Consider the following 5,613-nt stretch of genomic DNA (forward strand, 5'->3'; position numbering starts at 1 on the left):
CTCATTAAGCTCCAAGCTGTTTGTTTCCTCTTTTATTATTTTTTAGTTGGCATTAAGCTGGGACTGGATACAACTCTAAGGTGATGAGTTACCAATTCTGCTCAAGCAGAAGCACTCAAGGAGCACAGCACATCCTATCCTACAGCTCTTGTCACCAGTATTTACTGTCCAAGGCCTTTGTCCTCTCAGCCATGCAGAAAATAAAATTCCCCAGTGCCCTTCCAAAATTTCCCTCTGTAGTTTTCTCTCATTTAAGCAGTTTAAATGCCTGTGCACCCCTGCAGATACTGCCCACTTCATTATGCTGCATTTAGAGCAGCAGCTCCCTGGCACCCTGACAAGGGATTATTCCTAATGCTCTCCAGGAAAGCAGAACCAATGGAAAACAATTTACAAAAAAATATCTGGCAGACTTCTTTCTTCTCCTCTTCCCTTCTTTCCAGCAAGGGAATCGATAACCTTTTATTTGCAAAATATGGCTGTATAATGGAATCCCAGAATGGTTTGGGTTGGAAGGGACCTTAAAACTATCCAGTTCCACCCCCTGCCCTGGGCAGGGACACCTTCCACCAACCCAGGTTGCTCCAAGCCCCGTCCAGCCTGGCCTTGGACACTTCCAGGGATGGGGCAGCCACAGCTTCTCTGGGATCCTGTGCCAGGGCCTCACCACATTCTGAGTAAATAATAATAGTAATAATAATAATAATACCCAAACCAACAATAGGAACAACCATAACATCAACAGTAATAACAAGAATTGAGACATTTGCAGCACCTGCTGTGCCCTCTGGCCCTGACAGTCCCTGTGCTGTGTCAGGAGTATCGTGACAACCTGCAAATCTCATCCAACACCAAGTAAATGTGCAGAGAACAGGATTCATATCCCTAGTGCTGATGGAAAAGAGCATTTTGCTGCACCCTCACAGCTAATCCACTGTGGAGTCCAGCCAATGGAGCAGGAATAAGGCAGCACTTGCTCTCACTTTTATACTTATTTTTGCTCACATCAGCAAGAATTATGCTTATTAATAGACCAAATTAAGGAACCAAGTGTTCCCAATATATTTAGGACAACGAGGAATATGGAGACACCAGGACAACTGGTATCTCCAGCTGAGTCAGTCAGATTATACTGAGGAGTGAGGTGCAAGTTCTGCAGCCTTTCGTAGAAACCATGGAATGTCCTGAGCTGGAAGGACCCACAAGGGTCATCATCCAACCCCTGACCCTGCAGAGACACCCCAACAATCCCACTCTGTCCCTGAGGGTGTTCTCCAAACACTCCTTGAGCTCTGGTAGCCTTGGGGCCATGACCACACTCCTATACTGTCCGTGGCAACTTATTACTGGAGTTCCCAGTTCTGACTTGGGGTTTGGGGTTTGTCGTCTCCCCCCACGATCTCAGAGCACCATGTAAAGTGGAACCCACACTTCCTTTCTGCTGCTCTCTGGCAGACATGGCAGGAAGTGTTTTACTTGGAAGTACTCAGAGAACATATTGGAAAACCAGAAGCCATAAGGAAAAGCCTGCTCTTGCCAACAGATTTTCCTTCTCCATCTCACTGCAGAGCAACACCCCTTGTCCTTGGGGCTGTGGATGAATGAGGAACCTTTGGGGTTTGTGCAGCCCAAGTGCCAAAGTAGCTCTTTACTGTGGCATTTATAAAGAAACAGGTTCTCTGCTCTAAATCTTTAACATCCATATTAAAAAATAAAAAACAAATATTCATTTTTCATTGAATATCTTAAAAATAAAAAACAAGAGAAAATCTCTTTCGGCCGCATAAAACCAACTCCAGCCTTCAGCTCCTGCCCCCCACGCCCACAGTCATTTCATATAAATATTTTAAAAGAAGGATTGTTATTACCTCTCACGGCTCAGTTCCTGCAGGTTTTGTTCCAAGTCACAACATATGTTGGAATGTGAGCTGTGTCCTCTGGGAGGTGGCAACTGTCCCTCCAGGGACCAGGTTTGGGCCACGTTCCTTCTTGCAGACGCCCAAGGAGCTGGAGCAGGGTCTAGAATCCCAGAATGCCAGAATGGTTTGGGTTGGAAGGGACTTTAAACCCATCTCATGCCCCTTGCCATGGGCAGGGACACCTTCACCTAGCCCAGGTGTGTCTCCCAGAGAGAACTGGAATGGAAAAGTTTAAGTCCATTCTTAGGGAATGATGCACCAGTTTTCAAGCAAACTCTCAGTTGATGTTGCTGCTGTCACACAAAGAACAATTTGAACTTTTTTGCCTTTTAGAAGCAGAATAATCAGTCCCTTCAAACCCGCAAAGGAAACGGTGCCGTGGAGAGAAGGGAAGGGAGAGATGTGGGAGCTGGGAGAACAGGGAGACAGCATTAATTACACAGAGCCTGACAGGGAGAGGAGAAAATTTTACACCCTTCAAAAGGAAAAGAATTAAGAGATGATTGAGAGCAGGGAAAACTGGTAATTTCTCTGAGCTCTTTAAAGAGTTTACCAACCTCTTAATGGAGCTCCATGTGTTAGAAGGAGATGGAAAACAGTCCAAGCAGCAGCCTGGAAATATAAAACATAATTTTTTTTTTGGAGGGGGGGGTTGTTAGAAAATAAGCATATTTCTGAGATTCAAAGGAAAATATCCACTCACCTATCAGGGAAAAGTTAAGCACAAAAACCAGCTGCAACACTTTCAATCAAATATTTTCATTTAAAACCAAAATATGCCCAAACTAATGTTGTTTGTGTGAAAAGGCTGATATAAAGAACATCTTGAAATGGCAGAAAATGAAGCTGAAAAGCACTCTTCATTTGAAATATAAGGAAAAAAGTTAAATTTCAAATTTGATACAAATCAAAGTGCCTCGAAACACCCAGTAGATGGAACATATTGCTGTCAGAGAAAGCAACAATAAGGAAGCAAAACCATTCACCTCAATTCAGGAGTAGAAAGTTTCTGAAGTATTTTGCAGGACAGGAAAACAATTTCACTCCGAGGTTCCTGGGGGAAGCCAGAAAAAAACTGGTTATTCAATTTATAAAAGCAAGAACGGAACACATTGAGATGTTACCTTTGGCTATGAGAGATGGGAATGAAAATAAGCCCAGGTTCAGAGCAGCAGCACTCAAACCTGAGCCACTTTTCATGAGGGACATGTAAAGTGCCTCATTAAGTCTCTCCTGCCATTCCAAGCCTTTTGCTGCCGGGGGTCAATAACAGGGAAACGTCAACAGACCAAAGTGAAACTGTGGGACAAGAAACTGGGAAAATTAAAACCTCCCAGGCTGCAAAACTCACAGCAAGGGATCGTGGAATCATGGAATGGTTTGGCTTGTGACCTCAAAGGCCATCCAGTGCCACCCCTGCCATGGGCAGGGACACCTTCCACTATTCCAGGGTGCTCCAACCTGGCCTGGGACACTTCCAGGGGTGGGGCAGCCACAGCTTCTCTGGGCAGCCTTGTCTCCCCAGCACAGTTAATATTCTGTCTAAAAAACACAGTTTTGGCTGCATTTGTACCAAAAGAGTGAGACAGAAATGAAGGGCTTCATTCTGAGGAGTGAAGTGATATCACAGCAAACATCCACACGGGCAAAGACTGGAGAGGGAGTTACCACTGGTATTTTGGGAAATGGAAGTGCTGAATGACTGAGGGTGGAGAAGGACTATAAAAAGAAAAAGAAAGATCGTGCAGGAAGCCCAACACCTTTTCCCTGGGGAGTTTAAAACAAATATTTTAATTCCACTCTATTTTGAAAGTCTCTTAAAATAATGTGAGACTGGATATTTTTATGGTGGAAGCGATGGCACATCTTGCTAATCCAAGTTATTTGTGTGCACACAGAAAGCCAGTCTTGCGTAGTATGAATTTGGTAAAATCCTTTTAGCTCTCCTTTATTTATCTTATCTCCCTAAGTAAGGTCCAAGAGATGTTGTCCACTGTGGTTTGGTCCCAACATTATTCCTGCCTTTCAGCCTGGTGGTTCAGTCACAGTGGCATGAAGATCTACCATCTAAACCTCATGGAAGATTTTATTGCACCCCTGTGAGTTTCCCACCTATTTAAATTTCTTTTTCATATAAATTACCTTTTTGACTGCTTGGCTTTGTAACTCCTTTCCCTTTGTCCTTGTTCTGTGGTATATCAAATCAATATGCAAGCACTGACACACCCGAAGTTCATCTCCAAACAGATGAGAGACTGAAAAGTTCTTTGCTGCTGCACAGATTTATCATGTACAAGTAGCACATTTGGCATTACAAAAGAGATCATATAGATGGTGAAAAATGGTAATGAAATACAGCTTGGAAATTTTATAAAGTAACCTTGTTTTACCAGGGGAAAATAGAGGCAAAAATTTAAATTTAAACAGAGGGAGGAAAAAAAAAACGTGAACTGAGTGACCATTGCAATTCCTGAAAAGTTATGCAGAGAAAAGCAGGATGTGACTGGAACACATAATACACATCAGGAGAAGAACAGAAGGATTAAACTGTGTTTCTTCCCCAAAAGGTTGTCCAGCCCTGGCAGAGCTGCCCAGGGCAGGGGTGGAGTCCCCATCCCTGGGGGGATTTAAAAGCCCTGTGGATGTGGCACTTGGGGACATGGGTGAGTGGTGGCCTGGGCAGTGCTGGGGATGTGGCTGGACTTGATGGTCTCAGAGGGCTTTTCCAACCCCAGTGATTCTGTGATTCTATTTTGTATTTTCACTGAGGTGACCTCAGTAATGTGCAGTGCTGAGGAAGGTTAAATCAGAGCCTGTTGAGTGACACCTCCCCTGAGCTGAGGGACACGAGGGCCCTGCTCTGTTCACAAAGGCCCCAGAAGCTCCTCAGGGTGGGGACTGTCTTCCAGAGCCAGCCCTTGCTGTGGGACACACTGCACCTCCCCTCCTGCAATACAGCCAGGGGGGTTTGTGTTCTCCCTCTTGGACACCACGACCACGAGGTACCTGAAAATCTCTGCTGCTCCTGCTCCCAGGCTCACTCTGGGCAGCATCCCTGGGACTCCAGTGCTGGAAATGAGCTGGGACGTGGATCCCAAAGCAAATGTCCCCAGAGCAGTGGGGACACTGGTGTAGGACCCCCCTGGGGTGGTGAAGGGGCCACCAGTCCCCGTGAGCCGAGGGCGTCGGTGGCACCTCGGAGGATGCTCCGCTCTCCTCTTGGGATGCTACAGGCAGGAATTATTCTGCTGGTGGTCTGGGAGCTGCTTCAGCATTTGCAGGATAAGCACATTGCACACAGCAAAAGGCTCCCTTTGTGCAGGAGACCTTAATGTGGCAATATTTTGTTTGTGCTCTTTGATGTTCAGCTTGCAGTTGTTTTCCGGGGGATTCAAGGAACGAGCTCTTTAGATAATTTCATGATTTCTTTGTTTGTTTGCCAGAAGATCCATCCTGTGACATAAGGAGAAAACAATTCTATTTCTTATCTTTTTTCTCCTGGTTAATATGAAGAGATTACTACCATTTACAGAAAAAAACCAAAACCACATCCAAGTCAACTCATAAGGAGCATAATTCCATCAAGTGGAGTTGATTTTTATATGTGAATGAAGGTTCAGAGGGACCTACACTTCAGGAATCTAGCAAATGTGTACTTCATGAGCACAACATATTCAGCACTAGGATTAGAATA

At 44.9% G+C, this 5,613-nt stretch overlaps 1 long non-coding RNA gene across 1 annotated transcript; it reads right to left on the reverse strand.

The window, feature by feature from the left end:
* Window positions 1–1,873: 1,873 nt before the first annotated feature.
* LOC127471625 (uncharacterized) lies at window positions 1,874–3,266 on the reverse strand. The gene is made up of 4 exons (XR_007904706.1): window positions 3,104–3,266; window positions 2,906–2,973; window positions 2,477–2,531; window positions 1,874–2,019 (listed from the first exon to the last, which is right to left on the reverse strand). It is a non-coding gene; the product is annotated as an uncharacterized LOC127471625 (long non-coding RNA).
* Between the last annotated feature and the right edge of the window lie 2,347 nt (window positions 3,267–5,613).

This window comes from Manacus candei, unplaced genomic scaffold, assembly GCF_025592945.1.
Source record: "Manacus candei isolate 608988 ecotype Guabito, Panama unplaced genomic scaffold, ASM2559294v1 h1tg000025l, whole genome shotgun sequence".
Taxonomy (NCBI): domain Eukaryota; kingdom Metazoa; phylum Chordata; class Aves; order Passeriformes; family Pipridae; genus Manacus; species Manacus candei.